The 25,837-nt window shown below is 35.7% G+C and overlaps 1 long non-coding RNA gene across 1 annotated transcript in view; it reads left to right on the top strand.

Moving 5' to 3' along the window:
- The first annotated feature begins 7,372 nt into the window (after window positions 1-7,372).
- The window catches only part of LOC113947224, a 427,091-nt gene continuing 408,626 nt past the window's right edge, over window positions 7,373-25,837 (top strand). Inside the window, exons 1-2 of the long non-coding RNA XR_003527656.1 lie at window positions 7,373-7,496; window positions 15,048-15,126. This is a non-coding gene — a long non-coding RNA (uncharacterized LOC113947224). The remainder of the gene's footprint in view (window positions 7,497-15,047; window positions 15,127-25,837) is intronic.

Genomic DNA, 25,837 nt, shown 5'->3' with positions numbered 1-25,837 from the left:
TTTATTTCAGCCAATTAAAATAACAATTACAGTTAGAGTCACTAATAGAAACACCCTTTTGCTCGTTAGTTCTACAGCCCAGATGGTATGATTAAAACATCTCTGCTTCAAATTATTGCATAGTATGGATTGCCCCCTCTCTAGAAGTTTTTTTTACAAAAATATGGTACAAAACTCTTTCCATTTGCATGATGTTTTTCACAGTTTCTTTGCCTAAAATCAATATGCTAATACAATCACTGCTGGAAGCTGTATTGTTTGATGTAAAATAAGATAAAGTTGACTGGCCTCTTTGCATTATTATATATAAATTTTTGTGTAAGTTTTTGAATTATACACAGAACTATACATTGACCTGGCTGAGTGTGGCTGCAGCTTAAACACTGAATGTAAATAACAACACATTTGCTAAATATAATGGTTGAAAGTTTGCAAGAAATTGTGTTGGAACACCTTTAAACTGTTTCATATTGCTGTATACCTGGTCTGAGCTATGGACTTGATTATTTCATTGGGCCAGTTACAATGGCTTTTGTTTGTCTGTCCCTGTTAAATTTCTGCAGGGGCTTGGTTATGTTGAAGGATATTTTCAAACATGTTTTAAGAGACAAAAAGAAAAATATTTCTCAAGAGTTCAACCTTAATAAGTCAGGAACAACTTGATTAAGAAAGAGATGTCTGTTTATTCTTCCTTGAGACCCTTAGATTCCAAAGGATCAAAATGGATTAAAACTACGTGTGAGCTGTTCTTTATTATTGCAGTTGCATTCAGGCACTGTATCACACATGGCTGTGGTGGAGTGCAGCACAGAGAAATCTGAAGATCTTGTCATTACTCTGCTAACTTCTGTGTCTTATCAATTCCCCCTACAAAACTGCATCTGTGGGAATAGGTGATATGTGGCTGCTCCTGTATCTCCAGATTACTGTTCCATGATGCTGCAGACGTTTTAGGCTCTAACTGCTCCTTTCAAGCAGCTTTAGAAAATTTGTTAGTGTAGGTCAAGTTCATAATCAGTAATAAATACTGCTTTAACTTTCCTTTTAGAAATTCACTAAATGTGATTCACTAGTTCACATTCTCAGTTCCCTGCTTATAAACACAGAGTCATTACAATGCAATTACTTTGAGTTCACACGTAGGTAACTAACAACAAGTTTATGACTTTGAAAAGGAATATTGTTTTAGTTAAAAAATAAACTCCACACATTTTCTTGAATTTATTCAGCTGGAACTTATAACCACAATCTCATCAATGTGTCTACCAAGAAAAGTAAAAAATTAAAAAAATAAAAGGTCTTGTAACACTGCATATCTCACAGTGGCTCAACAGAGATACTATTGTAGGGAAAAAAAAGTAAGACAGTTGTAAATGACCCTGGTGTATTCTTGTCCCTGTTTATGTTATGCTAAGATAGCATTGACGGCAGTCTTTTCAAGCACTATATATTTAGATTATCCTAAACATAAAGGATTTGTATAAAGGATCCCCATCCCTTCCCCTGATATAATTTAGACAAGAAACAAAACTAGCGATCACACTTGAAATTGTATGAGCAAAGAAAGAAATTAATAGGTGGTCCCAGGACTCACATTATTTATATTTCTGTGTTAGATGGATGGTAATTCCTACCATGTAACATGATTTGTGAAATAGAGAAGTAGTTATTCATTCACATAGGCAGATACATTTAGGCTTTTTTCCTTATAGCTTAAAAAGAGAAAAAAAGAGAAGCTCAGAACAAGACAGTATTAACTGCTTGTATGAGTCTGACTTATATTACAAGACAAAATGGGTTTCCTGTTCTCTGTTACAGATTTGCAACCTTGTGAATGTCAATAATCTTATCCATCCCAATGCAAATATCTGGTGGTTTGCAGGCACAGAAGTCATCATGATGAATACAAAATGGATAGAGCAATACTGGGCAGGGAAGAGAAGTCTTATTTTAGATTACTGATAATTTGAGTAATTGTCAGCAGCTCCTGTTTCCAGAGAGGATGATATGGTTAAAGATGTCCTAATGCACCATGGAGGCAGTGCAAGCTTTGGGCTCCTCAGCCTGGCAAATGCTTTGCCCTGGAGAGTGTAAGAGCTGCAGGAGGGACTGGATCTTGTATCAGTTCCCCACACACAGCTCTGCCCCCGAGCTCTCAGTTTTTCCAGTGGACACACTATGTAGATTGTGGCATCAAAGGCCCTGTGTACTTAGCTTCCCTATAGTCTAAACTTACTAGGGATGTGGAACCCATGGCCTTCAATCTTATGTGTTCACATGATTTTAATTCAGGTAGTAGTTGTATAAACCCGGCCATCAATCTGCATGAACATTCACAGGGTATTTTACAGGTGCTTTTAACTTGAGCAGCTGAGAATACAGAAAAAGAGCAGTTTCCCTGCGAGCAACTGAAAATAGTAGCACACCTGCCAAGAGGGAAACACTCCCTCCTGGCTCCCTGCTTAGCACAAATCTCTTGCTTATTCTGCAATTCTGTGCTGCGCTGCTGCAGAAGAGCATTGCTAAGATAGAAGATGATATTCGAGAGGGAAATGAAGAGGCTGGATACACTCTATGGAAGGGAAGAGGGAATGATGTGGAAAATAAAGGAGAAAAGGCGTAGGCATAATTCTCTAATTAGCCTTGTCCTGCTTCTACCAAGCTGTTCTTACATCTGAGCCATCTGCTGAATAATTTGAATCACCTCCTTGTTACTGGACTGAGTTGGGAAAAAAAATCAGAACACTTCTTAGGAATTTTCATGCCTATTGGTTTGCCTCATTTGCAGCTTACAGTTTCAGAGTGCTGCTGAAGGTCATTAGCCAACTAAGTTTAAGTTGAATTTGTACAGTCACAATGGATTTTTATTCACTTGATTATCTACATGTTTTAGCTTTGCTGTTTCCTTAAATGGTGTCCCATGTAGATCAATTTTGAATTTTTATAATAAAAATTTCTGAAAGACCAAGTTTATCCTTCAACAGTTGTCAACCTGCAAACCACAGCCACAGGACTTCTTTTTTGATCTAGAGCTTTGCTTTGATTAAGATCCAGTTCTGAATTCTAAAATATCTGGAGTTTGCGAGTGTCCTATGCCACTCAATAAATGACTAGAGAGGTTAATCACTTGCAGTATTAAAAGTGAACATTTCTAGGTGGAATTTGTGATACTTAGGCTTCTAGAAGTTCTTTCATCCTTGATGGCTAGACCAAGAAGTCTCCATTATTAAATTTCTATTTTCCATAAATGAATTAAAACTAAACTGCCTAAATCAAGGACTGAGATACTGGAAACCTCATCCATGTTGTATCCATTATTTATATATTTAATGTCTAGCCCTGGAACATCTTCAATACTGCTGTTAGTATCTCTTAATACATTCAATAGACCTGGAGTTTATTTTTATTCTACCCCTTAGTGAAGCACAGTGGCCTTCTTCCAGATTGCAATGATGCTTTGGGACCCAGGGATCTGAATTGTCTCCTAAATCCAGTCACAACTTTTTAATTAGAAGACAGGGGGTTGGGTTGCTCTCTCTTTTCAAAATCTGTATTGGCTATCCAAACCTTGAATATGGACCACAGTCTGTCAGGCTTCCCAAGTGAAGGCATTAGAAACTGAAAAGCTATTTTTGCATTCTGTCAGCTTCCCTCTCTCTCTCTCTCTCCCAGTAAATCTTCATAAATTTTCAGTGTATTGTGAAAGTTTCAAAAGAGGGTGGAGCTCCTACTCCTGCAAAATTTATAGTCTGGTAGCTAAAGGAACTGTCATGATAATTTTGCCCACTCCCTTATTTTTTCCCCTTTTGTTTCCTTTTACTATTTTTTTTATTATTACTTTTATTTTAAACTGGGGAATTTCTGGATTCCATGCCTTTGGCATTCGCAAGTTTACTGTGTCAGCCTGGCTTGCTGAAGCTGGTGACCTACAAGTGTTGCTACAGCTGTAAATCCTTGCTGTAGATAAACTGCTAGCCTTTTCTTTTATCGACAACAAACAAAAGCAGGAACAGCAAAAAAAATAATCAAGAAAGGTGGAAGTGCGTGTGAAGTACTTTGAGTTTACAAATTTTGTAGTGAAAATGACCGAACCTTCCAGCTTATCTCAGGAATTCAGTTATTTTCCACTCTTTCAAAAGAAAAATAACTCTAAGCCCGAGAGAGGTAAATATGTTTATTATGTAGTACTGATTTGACTTCTTTCTTGTACACCCTTGTTTATGTTATTGTCAGGTGCTGACAGTCCTTGAATTTCTAATATTCTCTTGTATCCTATGGATCTATTCTCTGTGTGTCATAAAAGGCACGCCAGCAGACATTTTCCCTCTATGTTCTCCCTCATAAATATTTGAATTTGTTAACTCTGGTAACATTCAGAAATGCTAATAATGATGAGCTTTCTCCACCTCTGCAGCTACTGCTTATGTCTGATTTTGTTTAAATATGACTATTGCTTTCACAGAAAGGAGGTTTAACATTTCTTAGTGGGCTGCTACATTCTATTTTTCTACCAGACCTCTAAAGATCATGTTTCTGTGTGTTTTCTTTGTGTGTAATGGTGGATGTGCTGCTGGATATTGTCCCCATAATTGACAGTTTGTGGTTTTTAACTCATACTATTACTCTTCAGGGGATACCATTTCTAAGGCAGTGCAATGAATCTTTTCGTGTCCTCCATTTCTTGAGGCTGAATTTTACTCTCTTGAAGTGGAGAGGAGAATGATGTGTTATGTGGTGTTTGGAAAACCCCAAACCAGCCAGGGACTGTTACCATGCTCAAGGAGTCCATAAAGCTCCATAAAGCTGTTTTCACTCCACGAGTTCTGATGATCCTTGTAGGTGGTACTCTTCATTTTGGGACGTCTGAAGTAATGTGCTAATGTGTGTTGATGGATGTTCATGGTGCATGTCTTGAAAAATTGAGATTTAAGGAATTTAGCCTTCTCATAATGCCTAGATTTCAATTTAAGTCATTAAATATTTGGCAAACAGGTATCAATATTTTTGCAGATCTACACCACTGATGTGCTGAATTTTTAAAGATAAAATGTTTGATAGGAATCTACCTTAACATCTTGTTGCTCTGGTACATATTGTTCGTTATCTAAATAAAGATATAAGCCTATTGAATATTTCTATGACAATACACACATCTTCATTAAAGTCACTGTGCTGTATGTGTTTGGAGAAGGTCTGGAAAGATGAATTCTTGCTTTGTAGCTTTCCAATGGTATGCCTTGGCTTTGGAAAGTGTTTGGGAAAGAGAACAAGGATTTTTGCCTCTGTTTCCAAAGGTGAAGTTACATGAGCAGTGACAGTACAAGACTAAATTCTGGCACTGTACATTCAAATCTGTATGATCAAGATTTACATGTAATTCATGGTATTATCAAAAGTAGTCATATAGGAATATTTGAATTAATGCAGAAAGCAAAAAGTTCCATGCCCAAATCATTTAAATGAAGTTGTGTAAATGGCCCTTTATTTCTTAAACCCTTATATAAAGAATATAAAGGAGTGTAAGCCAGACATCTGCGTGATCAAGCTGGTTTCTAATTGCGAACCATTTTTTTTCAGGAGATGAACCAAACATCTCTGTTATTTTATTAAATAAGATATTTGATTTTTTTTTCCTAGCATTTTCTGTCTAAGATAAAATCACCAAGATAAAATCACCTAGGGGTTGGGACTCATTGCTTTGTGGTTAGTCCATGTTTATTATAAACATATCAGTAGCCTCAGGAAAGCAACCAACCCATAGGAATTGAGTGTCTAGTGGCAGCAAGATGGGCACATGATGTAATTAGTAATACATAGGAAGTCTGATCAATTGAATTAATTAATTAAATTATTAATACATGGCTTAATCACCACCCTAGCCCTTCTTTTAGGGGACTTTTAGGGGATAATTGATAGACTAAATAGTTTTTTGGGGGGTTACTGGAAAGACCTGCTTCCTCCAAGACATGTGGTAATATTTAACTTTGTGTTGGACATTCCATTGAAGTTAAATGATAGCTGAAAGTGCAGTAGTGAGCAAGCACTGTTGTTGCCATAATTAATACTGGACATCAGACATACTAGAGTATTATTCTGTATTGTAGACATTATTCTTACTTTCTAAAAACGTCTTTTATCATTTAAACTCTTTATCATATTAATAATTGTACTTTGTCTCCTTTTGGGAAGCTTTTCATAGCAGTGTTTCTCTATCTATATGATGAAAATACTTCCTTTTTTGTTGCTGTCTTGAAGTTTTTTTGTTTGCTTGCTTTGGGTTGAAATTTATTTTATGGTACTTTTTAATAGCCTAGGATTTATTACTGCTGTTTCCCCAGAGGACTAAGCTAACAACTTTTTAGTTTTCAAGGTCAAGAAAGATTCTGGGGGAGGAGCAGATTCCATGTAAAATTCCTTGTACAAAAGATTTGACACTATACCTACACATTACACTGTGTACATTGGAATTTACTGGAAGAGTTTTTTGACCATTTGCTGGTTGAAGTTTGTTGTCTAACTTATTAAATGATGATTTGGGCAATATGAAGCAATTATAAGATGTGACAGGGAGTAGATATTTTCTAGAGAAGTACCTACATTAAGGATTAGATGGGGGGTGGGGATTCCTGAGCCTCCTTTCTGGAATAGCTTTAGTGTGTTTGTAGCATCTGTTTTTACTAAATGGTGCACTGTGTGGAATTGTAATCCTGCTATTCCATAACACATGCCATATAAGAGACTGAGTTATCTCCAGGATCAGGTCTTTCCCACAAGCAGGAGCTCTTATGGATGGACACATGGGCTTGTTGAGTCCACACATCCTGCTGTACAGAGCTAACACTAGTAACAGAGCTGCTCCACAGTGCACTGTGGATGCAGAGTTGCAGTAAATATTAGCAGATGATGTATATTATAATATTGGAACATATATATTAGCATATGGATCTTTCAAGTAAACATTTGTGTATTCCTTCAGATCATAGTGTCACGGAAAACCTTTTGCTGCCTAAAAAGGGCTGTTTAACTTTGAGGAGCAACCTGCAGCGTTACACTGGATATTCCCAAAAAGACTTTTCTTCATGGGTTTATAAATCACAATTTATTAGGAGTAAAATACAGTGTATCTGTCACAGAACACCAGGGGAGCACTGTCATGAGTTATATGAGGCCACACATTTCAGCCCCTCAGTAAGATATTCATAAAACCTATCATCACAAAGTGTTTGAAACACTTCATCTTACAACCTGCTTTCTGTGATCCTAACTTTCTGATTGTTCCAGAATAAAAGTCAAATTGAAAACTGAAACAACAAATCTAAGGATTTTTTTTTTTTTCATTTTGGTGTTTCCTTGTCTTTTCATTTAGATGTAATCACTGCAACGACAGACTGAGGGCAAACAAAATTAAACCAGTTGGGTGAATTAGCTCAGCAAGTGGCAGTTCACAGGAGGGTCTTTATCTACTCTTTCCACAGACTGTGTGTGCATAATTGCAGGTAAGTGCACTGGCTACATTTTCTTCAATAGAACAATTATAATAGAAATTATAATTAAAGGTCTGATATTATACTCATGACTAGATATTTGGATCAAAATTGTACATGCACTAGCTTGAAGCCCGTTCTAAAAATGTATTTGATTAAATTTATATTTTGTTGCATCCCTTCAGGGGTATGATTATGCAGCCAAAATTACTCAGTTAATTTCAAAATGATGCTTATAAAAACTGGCCATTTTTATTAAGTATTTCAGACTTTAAGTGTACTGTTTTTTATATTGAGGTATTGTTCAAAGGAAAGTTCATGTATAAATATCTCAGCATATTACAGTACTGTGCTTGTAAAATTTTCCCAAAATAATATCTATGTATGTACCATTACGTGAATTTGAGGTATCTAAGACCTTTTGAAAGGCCATGGCAGAATCAAGCACCTAATTACTATCTGTGAAAATAGCAATCTCATGTAAATGTCTCAGTGCTATTAGTCACAGTGGGAATGAAGACATCTATTACTCTGCAGAAAATGTTGTATCAGTTTTCGTGATAGCTAATAACTGAAAATCCTATTTGTCACTGCTGCAAACACAAATTAGGAGGGAGGACTAATGCTTTTGCAAAATACCCTAATTCAGATCATCTCTAAACACAGCACAAAATGTGAAAGTTACTCAGCAGCCTCTATAAAGGTATATTTTATAATAGGTTTATCTAGAAACCAGAGACGAAATATATCTGAAGATTTAGTAGACAATGTGGCCATGCTAGAACATACTGATGAGGCCTTTGAACCTGAAAAATAAAACATGACAATAAGTTATTTTAGACTAGGAATATAGCAGGTGACATTTTCAGCTTACATTTTCAATACACAAACCTCCACTTTTGAATGCATAGCAAGTACATAAAGTGGCTTTTGAAAACACTGTATATGTTCCCTAATTTTTCTTGTGTATAAATATATTTCTTCTTTAATGAAGTCACTGACTTAGAATAGATAAGAATAAATTAGAAAGTTTCCAAAATTCAGTGATATTAAATTTAATGTACAATATGTTTTATGGTGATACAGTAAAATAATTGTGTTGATCTTAAAATCATAGTTGGACCAGTAATCCAGGTCTTGACTTGAACTGATATTAGATCAGCTAGAGAATGATCTGTACCTTCGCATATTCTAAATATTTGAGTGAAACCTGTTACTTCTTATATCCACATATTGCTAATGAAAGATATTCTAAGACAGAAGTTTCTGTGTGTATCTTGTTTTATCTTGTTTTCACAGTTTTTCCGTGCAGGGATTTAACAAAGTCTTGATTTCATGTGTCTTTTAAGATATGCCACAGAACATGTTGGAAGAATATGGTGGTATACCTAGAAACTAAAAGGATTATTTTAAAATGAAAAGAAATAGGATTCCAGTAAGGATTTGGTTCTGCACAACCCTGGTTATCCCTAGGCCTGGTAGATTCACTTACTGGTTTCTGTTAATTGTGTGTGTGAAAAGTGGGCACGATCCCAGCTGGAAAACAAACACGCTTGCTTTTTTCTGAAGCTGAATCTTTGCATTGCACCTGCATTATGAGTTGCTGTTTTCCATCATAGCACTGGCTTGCTGGTTTCCCATATTCTCTTTGTGAATATCTAACAAGTGTAGAGAAGCTTGAGATTTTTTTTTCCTTCAGGGATCAGTGAGGACAAAACCAAAAGGAATTTAGCAAGATAAAAACAGGAAGGGCTGAGTATAAGTAGATGAGAAGGTTTCCCAACTCTTTTATTCATCATCAGAAGTATTCTAAGTGGCCTTTTGATATAAGATCCTTAAAATGTTTCAAAAATACCTGCATTTCTTTTCTGAGATTCTCATTCTACAGACCTAACTAGTCTGTTTTCTTTTTTCCTCAAAGCTTAGTGGGGCAGATAAAATACAGGTTCTTTATGGACAAGGAAATCCTGTTTTGTTTTGCTTTATTTTTTTTAACTGTGAATGGGAGTTTTAAGATTGATATAACAATGTCTGTTGGTAAATGGTGCTTTAATTTTAACCCTTCTAAAGGAGGTAGGTTTAAATTTTGAAAATGAAGGAGAGACTTTGTCCTGCACTAAAGCATTTCTAGTTGAACAGTATATGTAAAATTCCTACACAAAAGAATGGCATTATATAAAAATAGCTTTAAAAATTGAGATATTAACTTTCTATATATATATTACCTCTTGTACTTTCTCTGTACAAATGGAATTGCATTCACAGCATTGTCTGATTACCCAGTGAGTAGATGTCTCTCTAAACATACACGTTTTTATCTTCACATTCACTGAGCTAATAACAACATTACCGAGCCACATTTTTATTATTTCACAGTCTCACAAACATTATACTACCTCAATAAGTGAGGAAAACTGGAAACTTATAGCAAAGAATGAATAGTAAGAAAAAAGAATTCTGATACCCTAGATTCTGGAGTTAATTATGCAAACCAACTCCTGTTGTTACAGATGGAAGACTATAATGTCTAGATTCAGAGATGTGTAGGTGCCTAACTCCCATTGAATTCAAATGAGAATTAGGCTCCTAACAACCTTTCGGAATCTGGGATAAAGTGATTTCAGCAGCACTCGGTGTCGTTAATGTGGAATTTCTGTCTGCTTCAATGCAATTATTTTGCATTTACTCTACCTTAGTAACAATAAAACTCTGGCCACGGAGTTAATTTGTTGTCTATAAATGCTCTGTGATTTTACTCTTTTGAAAGAGAAAGTGTTTCAAAAGAAACCCTGTCGAGAAAGTGTGTTTGTGATCTGAAGGAAAAACATTCTTCTCCAAGATGCATCCCCATGCCTTGCTTAGATTGCTTGCAGCAATTTCAACCAGTACTGCAGAGTCTGCCTTAGAATGCAGAGGGAGCAATGTGTCTATATATTAGTAAGGCCTTTCATTAAATCTTTACTTTTAAAAATAATTGGTTCTTTTAATCTATAATGGAACATGGACTTACAGGCTGTCTGTGATTAAAATTAAACCTTATTTGTCTTTTAATATGGTGCTATGTTCATCTGTAATTGAGTAGGGATCGATGCCAGCCGTGTGATGGGCAGCAAGCTTATCCAACATGACGGAGATAGATTTCAGGGAAGACAGACTTTGCTGTTTCTATGTACAAGTGGGATGAGTAGACCATATCAGCAACATTTAATTATTTTGTAGGTAATTATTCATTTGAGGGACACAAGTTTCAGAGCAGTATTGGAATAGAAGGGAGACCGATACAATTACCATTTGGCTAAGTACACTGTTTGCACTGGTAGCTGGGAAGTCATAATGAGCTTTTCATTACATTTGAAAAAAAGGAATGTTTTATGTAATAATAAAGGCTCAGATTAGTGTTTAGTATAATACTGACTTGGAGGAAAAGAAAAACAAACAAAAGAAGCCAAATGATGGATCAGTAGCATGGATTCTTTCAATGTTGTTTTTTTTTCTCTTTTTGTTAAGATCCTTTGCCCCTGTAGAATCATACAACAATTTAGTTTGAGTAGGACCTCTGGACTTCAACTAGTTTAACCCCTTTGTCACATTAGTTGTGTTTGGATCAGGATGCTCAGGGCTTGTGCAGTTGAGTCTTGAACATGTTCAACAATGTTCTGTAACCTCTCTGGGCATATTTTACCATCCTCATGATAAAACCAAATAATTTACTCCAGAGAAGAGGCTGAGAGGTCTGTGCTTGCTGGGATCTACCTTTCTGGCCTCTGCTTTCCAGTCATCAGAAACCTCCCAGGAACTTTTACCAATTGCCATGACCTTTCAAAGATGATAGAGAGCAATCTTACAGTGACATCAGGACACATCCTTCAGCACCCTCACATATATCTCACATGATCCCATGAATTTGTGTATGTCCAAGTAGATTAAGCAATCTGTAAATTTGTCTGCCTCTGCTGTGGGTACTGCTTTACTCCCATAGGAAAAGTTGGAAGGATCTGCTGCCTTCAAAGCTGAAAGGAAATAAATTAATTAATCCTCCCAAATGTTATGCAGACTTTTAAAATGAATATATTTCCATCCAGCTTGAACAGTCTTACTTGAAAATGTGTTTTTATATTATGAACTATTGTTCAGGAAAACTAGATTTCTTTCACTGCATTTTCTGTCTCTTGCACTGTAAGCAATTGTTAGCTTTATGCTGCTTAGTAAGCTATAAATATTAATATACTACCAGTGATACTAGAGGAGATGTGCAGTTTTATTAGCAATAGCTGTGAACTGGAAGGACTGTGACCAGAGCAGGTATTACTTAACTATTTAAATTTTCATCACTTTATTTTTAGAGAGCAAATAATGGTGACTCTCTATTTTTTTTTCCATGGCAATGTTTAAATAGTGGTATTAGAATGTATGAGTTGTTAAACCAAATGACTTTTTGTCTTGGCTTGGACAGCTTATACTTGTTCAGAGTTTCAGTTTTCTCTTCATTTATTTCTGAGTATCTTTCAGCTACAGTCTACCAGATACATCTCTCTGTCTATCCAACTGCAATATCCATTGAGATTACATTTATCGTTTCCTCGGTTAGTGCAATGTGTCATTTGATCTTCACAGCTTCTCTCCCTGTCCTAGAATTTGTTCAACTTAAGAAAAAGAAGTCACTAGGATTTAAATTTTTTGGGGTAACACTAATAGCAAGCAAAAGTAACTGTTGTGGTTTAACCCCAGCCAGCAACTCAGCCACACAGAGCTGTTTGAACATCCTCCCCTGGGTGGAGAAACAGAAGGATAAAAGTGGAACACTTGTGGGTTGAGATATAGGCAATTTAACAGATAAAGCAAAAGCCACATGCAAGCCAAGCAAAACAAGGAATTAATTCACCAATTCCTGTGGACAGGCAGGTGGTCAGCTATTCCCAGGAAAGCAGGGCTTCATCACGTGCAAGAGTTTCCTGGGGAGGCAAACACCATAATTTAGAATATCCCCCACCCGCTCCCCTCCAGTTTCCTTTCTCTGTTCCATAGTATATATGCTGAGCATGATTCCATACATGTGAGATATCCCTGTGGTCCATGGGGGTCAGCTGTCCTGGCTGTGTCTCCTCCCAGCTCCTTGTGCACCCTCAGCCTCCTCACTGCTGGTGTGGGATGAGGTCCAGGGAAGACCTTGACTCTGTGCAAGCACTGCTCAGCAATAACTAAAGCATCCCTCTGTTATCAAACCACTTCCAGCACAAATCCAAAACACAGTTATTGTGAAGAAAATTAATTCTACCCCAGCCAAAACCAGCACAATAACTTTATACTCTTTCTGGAGTATCATTAGTGTGAATTGTAGTTTATTTTAGTCTGCTAGTACTTGTCACTAAAAACAAAAAGGTAAGAAATTTCATTTTTCGTTATGATATTATCAAAAGCTACTTCATAAAGCAATGAGATGCTACAATGTGCTCTCTATGAAGATATTTTTTAATAGCTGATGTAAATAGTTCAACTTTACTGTGTTGTTAAGGAAAACACAACCAAGTCAAAAAAGCATCATTTTTCCTTCACTGTTTTCATGTAGTTCTCCAGATCAATAAATAGCCCCCAAATTCATCCAAGGATGTCCATATGATTCATCAATTTGTAAAACTTCTCACATTCATCCTTTAGTACAATTCATTTACTGTTTATCCATTGGAGGCCTTTAAGATTTCGGGAGTGAATTGAAAGGGAAAAGCACCAGTCACACAGCACAGAGGCTCAGTTAAACAGGGAGACATGAAATGTGTCACTTGAACATAGGGATGCAGATATTTCTCTCCATTTGTTACAGTGAACATTTACTAAAATGTACATCTAAATAGTAAAGTTCAGTTATAAAATAATACAGATTATAACTCAGTTGCTACAGTGAAATCCTGAGAAACATGTCAAGCTTTACCAATGTTAAAATTTCTTGAGCAAAAAGCATCCTCTTTAACTTGATGTAGCAATGCCAAAACATCCTGTGAGTAGAGAAGTGTCCCGGAGAATTCAGAGCAATGACATTGCTGAATGGCCTCTCTCAGATAACACAGGTGGGCCAAATATTTCCACACTGGAAGGGTCTGCCCTCAACAGCAATCCTTGGCTTCACCGAGACACGGGTTAGAGCAGCTCTAAACTCACTCCCAAAATGGGCATTGATCCATTTGTAGTGGTGTGAATGTCATTACTCCACCTCAGAGGCACTGTGGTAATCTCTAAAGCAATGCAAGAAGTGGTTACTAAATAATGGCAATGTCTTCTTGTGTTTGTTTATGCAATATATTTTTTAAAGTGAGACAGTAAAGAATAGTATCATACTTTGAGCAAGAATACGATAATAAGAGTCTACAGTAAAAGGTTAAAACTAATAACCTGTCTCCAAGCAGCTGCATCTACTGAAAGATATAGTGATTGCATGCTCAACAGTGTTTTAATTTTTTGGGCAGTTTTCTTTTGCTTTTTTTCCTAGAAATGCACATAGTGATATTGTACCATGAAAAAAAGAAACACAACAAATGTTAAAATGCATATAAATGAAGAAAGGAAATTTCAGGAGCTCTCATTAAAAAAATCCCATAATTAATTCCAAAGTCTTCCATTACTTTCAAATGTCTAATTTGTTCATTATAATGGCAAATTAAAAATGCTGTTTAATAATTTAAGGTAAGAGTAAATTGGTATTAATTTGTTTTTATGAAGTTAAATCCTATAGAATTAATTATTTTCTAGAAGTCACTAAGTGCATATCATGACACTCATTTACCACAGCAGCAGTTTCCATTTCTTGCAAGAATGCATTACTCTCAGTATGCATTAAATAAAATTAAAACAAAAATACACCTCCCAAAAGTTGAAGTTGCCTTTATTGACAATAATCATAACTAGTTGCTGATGCCTAATATCAATGAGTTCAGTAGGTCTTCATAAATTATTATGGAAGATCTGTTAACAGTGTGAAAATTTGGTCCTGTGGTTTTCTTGAAATTGTCATGGTATGAAAGGGAAAAAAAGTCCAACACAAAACAAACCAGAACTTTTGCATATTGATTTTTAGAATTTAACAGAGTTTGACTCTGTAAATCTGTTTAGAAAAGGTCTAGTTATTTAAGAAAATAATCACTGGAACATTTTAGCTCCTGCACCATGTCCACCAAGGACAGGGTGTGTGTTTTAGAAAACTCATTAGTGAAACCATCTGTTCCTCTTTCCTTCTGAGCTCTGCAACTTTGTGTGACTTCTCTATTTCCAAAATGTCTGTTGTTCTTATTGCAAAGAGCACTATCAGACTGAAGAAATCTTTCCAGGGATCAGAGATGATGGATATTTCCACATGGTTAATTCTTGGACAGAAATGCCTTGTAAAATAGTTAAAATGTTAGTTAGCCTGTCTGAATTCTGAGTCCATTTAAATTTCAAAAATTCTTAGGGAGTTATTGACCCCTTATAAGTGCCTGTCCATTTTGTATCCCCATGAAAATGTGAGTGGTGCTGCATTATTAGGTTGGGGTTTTTTTCTCTTTTACTTATTTATTTATTTATTTATTATTTTAGGTTTTTCTGGAGGTTTTTTTGAGGTTATTCTGCCAACTGTCTTTGTCAGTCTGGGGCACTGTTGCTTGGGATGAAAGAGGTGAGTCTCATAATCAACATTCTTTACGGGCTATAAGAACATGTAGAGATTAGTGACAACTGATTTAGTAAAAGAGGGATGTTATTACTGTCTTGGTATGTTTCCTAAAAGCATTTATGCAACAGGAATTGAGTGGTGTACATCTCCATGTAATAATAAAACCAAAAGAAGAGAAACTTAATTGAGCATATTGCAACACTATAAGTAGCTGAAGCCATTGTGGATATTTTTCTTTCTACAATTATACAGTTTTGGTCTGAGGAACTGGGGAAAAAGGAAAGAAAAGTAGAAGAAAATTAAGGAGGAAAAAAATAATTCCTTGTTATACAACTGCTGAAAAAGACATGTATGGTGATAATACCATTAACTCCTTGTGTTGAGGCTCAGTCTGACAAAGCACAGCAGATATCCTTCCAGGCACTCTACTGTGATACTGCTTCTCTTTTCCCAGAGAAGCACATTATGGTGATGCTGAAGGGTTAGTAAATGGATTTAATGGATTCCTTTAAGTGTCTTAGGATAAACCTCATGCCCAGAAGGTAAACAGTTCACTCCCTCTTTTTTTATATGTAACCACACATCACTGTATTGAAGGAGTGTGTTTGTTTGCTTGTTTATTTTTATTTAGTGCTTGACCAAATTGCCAATTAGCCCTGTTGTATTAGCAGCTCTCAGAAATGTGACACTGGCTCTTAAGTTTGCTATGGTAGCAGCAGCTGTTGGGCTGTGTAACATAATCAGAAGGTGAGTCACTTGTCTTTTTGAGATTGATTCCTGTGCTGCCTGAGTGGAGCAATATTGAGTCTATGAATGTATCTCAGAAAGGAGAATGTCTAAGACTTGCTGTGTTGTTCTTCCTATTTATGTAGAGGTAAAACTTTGCATAACATTTTGAAAGCACCCTCATATTTCTGAGGTTCACCGAGCAGCATGACTTAAGGCTTTTACTGTTTAGGAGTGAATAAATAAAGGTGTTCAGTGATAAAAGTTGAAATGACAATGTTGCTGTATTCAGAGATCAAGTCCCTTGCTATCTGTATCTTTATCTAGAAATATTTCCACATCTTCACCATTAGAACCAGTATAATGTAAGAACAGGAGAGAAGGTGTGTGATTCCATGAAATCATAATCACCTGTTCTGCACATTTATAGAACTGGTTGACACCTCCGAGTTTTCAAAACCCTTGCCTGGAAACAAGCAACAACTTCACACAAAAAAATAAAAGTAACTTTTCTCCATCCTTGGACTACCTTACTGATAAATATTTTAGGTTCAGTTCAGTGTCATCCAGCTTGCAGTCTTTGGTTTGCTCTGTTACAAACATGGATATGCAGCACATCATGGTCTCAGGGTTTTGAAATAATGTAATGGATAGTTTTAGATTGTTTGTAGGGAAAATTAAATTTGTCAAATCCTGTTGTGGTTCTAGGATTAGAAAATATGCTGTAGATAGGCTTAGCATCAGTTCTGATGTAATCACATTAAAACATTAGTATCTTATTATACCAAGTGAGTCACTAGACTAGATTGACATTTTTGATCCAGACTATGCTTAACTAACACAGACATTGAAATCATATTGCAAAGTAATGGACAAAGTTGTCAACTGCCTGATTTTGGCAATGTTCTTTCTAAATAATTTGCATATCAAAAAAAGCCTATGACTACTAAGTTGTAATACTGTGATTACTGCCATAAATATTGCACATTTTTGGATTAGAAGAACCTAATCCTTTTAGTTCTGTATGTTTTAAAGTTTTAAAGTTGATTCCCAAACGTGAAGTTTTATCCCAGATACTCTCCTTAGGCATAAGCAAGGTCTGTATTTTATGATTTGTGTAATTGGAGGCAGAGCATCTTGTTAGTTCAAGATCACTTTCTTATTATGTTCCCAACAACATCACATATTTAATAAAGCAAGATCACTGCAAGATATGTTCTTATTAATTAGTGATCTGTTAAATTTGCTGGCTGTTTTGGTAAGCAAACTTTCATCATGGAAGACAATACAAATAGAAATACTAAGGATTTATGATTTATTTAAATTGGAACTTTGATCTTGAGTTTGTATATGTTAGATGTGTCAGGATTTTTATCTTTTCGTGGTTTTTTTTTTGACTTGCAACAAATGGATATGTGCACAAAAAACATTCTCTAGAATGGATTCTTGCATGAAAATTTGATATTCCATTACCACATTGTAATTCTGCACAACTTTGCAGAATTTTTAACTAATGTCCTTAACTGCTTAAATTAGACTTCTTAGGAATATTTTTGCTGACTGCATGCTTAACATAATTCATCATTTGAATCTGGGTTTACAGTTAATACTGAGTAATTAAAAGCACAGTGTCTGGTTTCTGTGCAGGCAGCCACCCCACAGGTTACAGCAGCAGCAGCACTTTGTATGAACTCATTTCAAAGCGTTTACTAATAAATTGCTTTGAATTTGTTTCAATTTTTATATGGAATTTTTTCTTATAAGCATCTTTCCTTCTCAGACCATGTTACTACCACTTGTTTAGCTGTTGTTTCTGACTTAGGGTTGTTTCTGTCTATATGAGACTTTTTCCCCAGCAGAAGACTTACACAGTATTGAGCTTTTTTTCATATATTCAGGAGAAAAGAAATAACATGAATAAGCAAGAGACAATAAGAAAGATGAATTTGATGTTTCCCTTACCTTCCCCTGCTAGAGAGGATGCGCTGGGTGGGAGAAACTTTACTCAGAGTAGAAATTTTTAAATGACTGCATTCACAAGGTCTTCTCTTTGGCTTATGCTGATTCAGTAGCTGAATGTATCCAGTAGAATACTGTCACAAGTCAATATTCAAATTTAAATAACTATCTAAATAAATAAAATAACAAGTTGTTGAAATATTCCAGAGTCTTTCCCAAAATAAACTGAAGAAAAGTGAAAAGTGATTCAGCTCAGGCAAGCTGCATTCTCCTATTGTGTGAGTAGAACGAGAGGAAAAATTATTGAGGAAATTATTCACTGTGAGTTATTTGCTTAGTTCTAATGATGGGATTATCATCCAACAGAGTATTTTGAGTTAATGTTTGTGAGAACTTCTCTAATAGTTGTTAAAGATACACCCATCAGCTCCAAAGGTAAGAAGATTATTAATATGTGACTAATTTTGACATGTCAGAGGCATGGAACTACAAGAAACTTCTCAATTACACAGTTTTGGGGGTTGGGGGTTGGGGGTTTTTTGCAGTTTTCTCGATGTCAGATCTGCTGTGAAATTCATGAAGACTTCAGACACATTCCACTTTTGAGAAACCATGCACTCACTTTTTAGGTGACATTGGGATTCTGTTCCCTCTATTATTTCCTCCTATAGGTTTGTTAATATAAACTTAATTAAAGAGAGTGTCAAATATCCTGGAACCTCAGAGATTGTGACATGATATGATGGACATTTGTCTGTACTCATTCAAGGTAACAAAAGCTCTTAATAAATGTTTAAGTAAGATAATAGAATAAAGATGAGGCAAAGCTACAGAAGAATAGAAATAAAGACTTCTGAGTAGGTAATCTAATTCTTCATGTTATCTGAACACATAGAGATAGGAAAAGAATAGGACAGGTTTAGTGTTTGTGAATTTGCAGGCTGTAAATATTTACATGTACAGTCAGACCAGCTCCTGGATGGACAGCCTGAGCCATTGGTATGGAAAAAAACTGTGCCAAATTCAGTCTTGGTGGCCTTGGTAGGGCTGGAGTGAACATAGAATGATCTCTACCATAAGTGTGGTACTGATCCCCCCAGGTAAATTTAAGGGATCTAAAAGGAAGAGTTGCAGGTTAGAACTGACCTTTCCCATATTAATTACCAATTTCTGAACTTCATTATGTTTGTACACCATCCTCCACTCTAAATTCCCTGTACAACACGGTTGAATGCATATGTACTTGTCAGTTTTATTTTGTAAGAATTAATTAGTAGGAGATGCATGTATGAATTTTAACATTTTTGCTGTTGTTTCCCATATATATTTTACTTTGTACAAAGCAATCCTTATTTAGGATACCCTTCCACATATGGCTTACTATATAATGATGTATTCTCTGCCTGTGCAAATTAAACCTCCTGTGCACATATATATCTACATACAAAAAAAATGAAAAATTAAAGTGTAACACATTTCTTATTAGAAATTTACACAAGAGGGTTTTTAAAATTATTTTTCTACATAAATTGAGTTCAAATTAAATGTCAAATAAAATTTGTTGTAAGAAGTTTGAAATATATGATGGTCCTTAGAGGAAATCTAAGCACTCAGCTCTCCTAGCCAAATTATTATTTGCATAATAGTGAGCTATAAGGTTATATATCATTATATGGCAGAATGCCAGACCATAATCTGAACAGTAAAGCTACTGAAAACTTCAATCTGAAAAGCATTCATCTTAGAAAGGAGTTTGCCTCTTCTATAAAATATGAAGCATATTGACTTTTTTTTTCCTTGAGCAAACAGAGCACTCCAATCTATTTCCAGCATTCTTCTCATTTAGCTGTGGTAGACACAAATGTAAAATGAATGTTGACATATTTGCTTAACACCCCTGAACAGATTAAACTACTTTAGGACTTCTTCAGTAATCAGCCTTGAAAAATATAAACTAACATTCGCATCCCTGGAGAGATTAAATTGTTTCAAAAGTTCTTTATTAATCAGCCAAGGAAAGATTGTTAAAAAAAACCAAACTCAAACAGCACGTTTTTGGCAGATATGCTGAATTCACCTTCTGATAATGTTAACCAAGTTCACCATGTGGTGTCATTAGTCATACATATATGTAGTTAGGACACTCTTTTTAAAAGTTTATATCTAAAAAGTCTTCTTAATTCATGACACTTGACCAAGAGGCTATGCATGGAATTATTCAGAAATCGCTAATATCTATGATTCTGTGTCAGGTTTTTGTGGAGTTTTGGGGTTTGTTTGGTTTATCTGGGGGGAGGTTTTTAATTATTTTTTATTTTCTTGTTCCTGTGGGCAGATAGTTGTGTTAGCTGCACTAGGCACTGGCATTAGCTTTCACAAAGTTGTATAAAAATGTCCCATAGAGTGCTGGCCTCAAGAGTTTTACAGGAGTAAGTGGCACCAGCTGAACTGACCAGGATCAAGAAGGGGTAGATTTATGAAAACCTTTCCAGGACTGAAAATAATACCAAAAGATATAATGAATTATGGTCTTTGCTGTTCAGAAATAATAACTTAAAATAGGCCAACATGATGATATCATGATTTGATCTTATTATGTTCATACTCTGTTTGTAGGTAGAAAATTACATGGGATTCTCCACAGGAAGCTCACTGGTGAAAGGGAAAATAATATTTATGATTTATATTTTATATGATATCAAGAGCTTTGTGCTTATGAAGTAGATGAATGTCAGAATTCATTAGGTGGCTGTTAAATTTTGGTAAACATTCTTTCAGTGATCAATTCTAATCCTGCAGGTTTGGAATGTCTGTCCTGTTAGATCTAAATTAAATGCACCTTAGTGAACTTTCATTAAAAACTTTCACTTTACCTCTGCCACTGTATGCACAGGGTCTCATTCACCTCATCCTTCTAATTGCAGTTGTTTTAAAATGAAAACTTCTACTAAAGAAAACAGTAATCAAGCCCAAATGCTAACATTTCTAATATATCCTGCCCCAGTAGGAGTTTATCCTTTGAATTTCTAATTAAAAACCTTTCAAGGAAAGACAGCTTGAGTCCGAGGCTGTCAGGTCTCCCCTTGTCCTTGATGCATAACAGGGGGGGAAACAATAAAAAAAAACAGAAAGAGGATTTTACTTTTAAAGAAGCTCCATTTTCTTTAGACATTTGTATTCAGATATTACACTCTCTTTCTCATGGGAGCAGAGCTCTGCTCTTCAAATGAAAAAGAAATAATAAAACACATCAGGAACAGTGGACCTCAGACCTACTCTTTCTCTCCTTCTCTTGGAATGTTATTTCCATATAGAAAGCTACTCTAATGGGACACTTGTAAATGGCAGGGAATTTAGCCCTTGTGGAGTCTTCTCCAGAAATTGGATTTTTGCTTAAGCAAACAGCAAACCATGCAGCAGGGAAAAAGCTATTTATTTGGCTGCCTGTTGAAGAGCCTTACAAAAATACAATTCAGTCTGCTGAGATCAGGGAAGTCAGTGTAGTATGCATTAAAAAAAGAATCGTTTTGCCTCCCTTGGATGTTGAAACAATCTCTTAAGTGCAGTAAGAGTTAATGGGAAATCAGTCCAAATTTTAAAATTTAGTTGTAAGAGGAATCATGCAACCCAGCAGTTGTCATTAGGTACAGATTTCACTAATGGCTATCAAAACCTCGTTTTCTGTTTGTGCTTCTAGGTATCTGTCTACTTTAGGGAGAAACTAAAAATCTACACAAATTGAAAGAAAATCAGGATATTATTTTCTTCTTTAGATTTTTTTAATGTTTCAAAGCTCCTCACTTGAAAGATTCCATGAACTCTTGTCTCTCTAATTTGGACACTTTTAATCTGTGCCAATTAACTGACTTTTTAGTAGGAAAAGGTCATTATAACTTCCAGAGCTTCCCTGTCTGGGACAGTCTAGGTGCTGGCCACTTCTTCAAACTAGATCACTTCCTACATATCTGAACCTGCTTAAATTGCCATAATTTTGTTGTGCATGAACAGAATCTCTGTGTCACAGTCTTCTTGGTGTAGATCAGTCCGAATTCTGGGAAGGACCAGTTGTGAAAATTTAGCTACTCCTGTATGATGAGACTGAAAACTCTACATAAAAGCACATCTTTTAGTGGTTTGTTAAGATTCATTGTGTTCTGATTGTGAAAGAGCTTTCATTGCTAAACATTTTTTACAAAGAGTAGTTGACAACTAATAGGTATCTTGGAAAAAAAATTTTATCAGAGAAAATCTGAAATTTCTAAAAGAAACCGGAACAGATTTAATTTTTATTAAAAATCTTAACTCATTTTAGGTTTTGCATTGCATTGCAATAATATATTGAATTACCTGTGCTAACTGTTGTCTTCCTAAATGTACAAAACTCATTGTTCATTGGGTGATTCACCATTATACGACTCTCTCTTAAAAGGGAATTTCCTTTTTTATGTACTTCCCTATTTAATTAATCCTTTTCTATCCGAACAATTCATAAATGTTAATCACTCTTTATGACATCTTTATGAAAGAATAAGATCCTCATTTTATTAATGGAGAGGATGGACAGGGGCTGAAATTCCATATGACACTCAACTCTTCATTTTCCCTGGTATAGTATGTACGTCGAAAGAAAATTTTATTCTCTTACATTGTAGGATTTTGTTAAATTAGATTGTAAATTTTCTAGTTCTGTACAAACACATGATGCACTTAACGAGCAATTAAATTAATTGCAATGTCACTAACACAGCTAGTATCATTTTAGTTGGGGCTGGGATCAAGTTGTGTAGAGGAGTATTTACTTTCCCCTCCTTTCTTCTCTTTCCTTATTTTCTCATCCCTTGCCAAGCTTTTATTGCAAATATAGTAGAGACTATTGTTTCCTTGCTCATATAATGGTGGCAGAACAGCTTATGGGAGTTTTTTCAGAAAATTAAAAAAGAAAACCCAGAAATTCTGATTATGTATAATATTTTGGGCTACAGGACTCAGTTGAAATAATCTCTGTATTTTGTGTACTGCACTCCAGAGTTTAGTTCTGAAATATTTCATATAAGAAGTTTAAATATGTACATAAGATGAATGTTATGCTTCCATTCAGCTGTTTGAATGTTTTGTTCCAATCAGACACTTACACATGATTTTGTGGAACTGAACCATAACCAATCCTTTCTTCCTTAGTAAGTCAGTTATCTGGTCAGCTCAAATGAATACATGTCAGGTGAAATCTCACTCATTTTCTGTAATCTATGGTATTTTGTTTTCTACTTAAAATTTTCTGAGCCTACACTTGTTCTGTGTGATACTGTAATTCTTTAGTGGTCCTCAGCTGTTATTTCAAAGCCAGTAGCTCCACATATTATTCTACTTTCAGAAATATTATTAAAAAATAACTATTTTTGTTTCATATTAATAATTAATGCATATGCATTTTGTTTTGAAAGCAGATTTGCAGAGTGAAAAAAGTGACAAAAATCTCATTTTCTTTCCAACTCCTCTCCACCAGTTGCATTCCACCCATATATAAAAATCCATTACAGGCTTCATGGTTTTGTTTGAATTGGAAGCAGAAAACAGTTTAATGGGGAGGAAGGGTGGCAGAAGGAGGATGGGAATGGGAGAGAATTCTTAGACTGAATTGTTCTATTGTGATATTTAAGTGCTGCTTCAATTAGGGCTAAGTGAATCCTCACAACAAGGGAGACTGGCCTTTATAGTTTCAACTGGGAGGCAGGTGGTGATTAATTCTTTGGCATCTTTCTGTTCAGTCAGATATAGAATTGAGTCAAGTGCTTTATAGAAGGCGAAATAGCTCAGTGAATTATGCTTCCTCTCCATTATGGAGTGAAAAAAAAAGTCATTAACAGAACTCCAGAGTGAAAGTCACGGTATTTGAGAGTTCTCTAAGCACTCAGTTCATGTTCATTCAGGAATTATTCACAGGCTAGGGATGAGCACGTCCATTAAATTGTGGTCTGGAAACTTTTAAGCAGTGTGTGATTTCATGATGATATTTTTCAATTACACAAAATAGGATGGGTGTGAACTCTCATATCTCCTCACCTTCGTAGTATTTATAGACATGCTGTCCATAAATTAAACCATTCAAAATTGCATACAATGATTTATTTCACTAACTCTTGATATGCTTCTTTGTTGTTATTAACGTATTCCTTAGTCCTGATTCTATCTACTGGAATGGCCTTAAGAGTCCCTGTTTGTTACTAATGCCATCATATGAATTTAATGGGAAAATATTTTATTGCTACCGTACTTTATCAGTCTTTGTATTGCCAAAATTAACACCTGAAAATATGAAACAATCTGTAGGTGGAAAAGTCTTTGTACAGCAAAATCCCAGTTACTTGGTAGATGTCAAATCAGTCTCTGCACACAAACAGGGAAAACAAAGTACTTTGGACTACACAGCTGAAACTTTGTGGTTTTAAGTGGCGAGTTGTGTTACTATAGACAGACTTAAGGGAAATCTGGGTGGGTCCTGGTGGAGTTGTACCTATTGAAGATGCCCAGGTGATCAGAAACCCTGAGTGATCCCTTTCTCTGAGTTTCCAGCTGACCAGAGCAGGAGAGTTGGGCTCCTCACCTTGACCAGCAGCAGCTCTTTGGGTCGTGGCTCTGGTTTCGTGGGCAGCAGCACAGGCTGCAGGTTAGCAGAATGTCAGCTGAACTGCAGGGAGAACTCTGCTGAATTACACTGGGTGCTAGAAAGATGTAAGTTGTAAGAACCACTTTTTTAAAACACTGTAGACTGCTGTAAAATTAAAGCAACGAAGGCTTCCCTTTTATTAAGCAAAAGAAATTTTAAAATGCTGTTTCCCTGTCTCTGTGGGAATCTCTACGCTGACTTCATGATATGTCTTTATTATGATATATAGGCTATATAGAAAAAACATCATATAATGAAAAAGGCATTATCATTTTGGGGTGTTTTTAATTAACATCTTCAGATAATTGAAACATTTCCTGTGCTTGTGCCAGATGCCTTATATGTTAATACCAAAAGATTTTATTCTAATAACACTAACTATAATTGAGAGTGAATACATATGAATTCTCAATGGCACAGGGGGGGAAAATGCTCCAAAGGGACAGTAAATGTATGCATTTTGTGTTTTAGGGGAGCAGCAGTGCAATTACTGTATAACCCTCACTTACCAACCATTTTAACCTCAGTTTAATGTGTGTGGCAGTTCTCCCTGAATGACCTTGATGCAGTACTGAATGTTTTGCATTTTTTATCAGGCTCACACAGATACAAAGAAATGTAATCCCAGTTAATGGGATATTACATCCAAACCTTATTTAACATTTTATAAATTGTATTTATTTAAAACTTCCTTCTATTTACAGTATATTAAGTAAAATCCCTTTAGTCGGAGCAGAGCACTTTTTGTAGTGCACTGAGCATCTGATCAGTTATTAGTTTGTACATGGAGAGGTGCTATTTAAAGACTTACAAACTCCCTTGAAGTAAATTGTACCCTCTGGCTAAAACCTGACACAGTGCAAATAACATGTACAGAATTCTGTGCAGTGTTCAGTGGCAGAGCTGCTGTTCCTGAGATCCCTCGGTGGCATCTCCAGCCTCAGCTGTGGGAGCCAAACTTTAGTGGATTGGTACCTTTGAAAACTTCAAATGCTGTACAAAGCTATCAGGGCAGTGGAGGAGCTGGGCTCAAAGTCCACTATTAAAACTTCCCTCAAGGACATTTTCATTAGAACTTTGTACATGGACGGTTCAAAAGACTCGGCTATTGATTTTTGCTCAGAAGTCCTCTCTCTCTTCTGGTATTGTTCAACATTTTGACAGAATTTCAAAACACCACAAACTGTGGCAGCAGAAGATTCCAACCAGGATTTTATGCTGTTCATTTGATTTCTTCAGGCCCCATCCTTCCTGTGTCCTTGTCAACACTACAAGGAGAGGAGCCGTCTTAGAAGATTTCCTAAAAGGCAGAAGCAATTTCACAGCAATCTAAAAAAAAATCTGACCTTTCCACATACAGAAATC

The sequence above is a fragment of the Corapipo altera genome, unplaced genomic scaffold (genome assembly GCF_003945725.1).
Source record: "Corapipo altera isolate COAL_440 unplaced genomic scaffold, ASM394572v1 75, whole genome shotgun sequence".
In the NCBI taxonomy this organism is placed as follows: Eukaryota; Metazoa; Chordata; class Aves; order Passeriformes; family Pipridae; genus Corapipo; species Corapipo altera.
The sequence above is the reverse complement of the archived record's forward strand: the minus strand, read 5'-3'. Positions and strand labels throughout refer to the sequence as shown.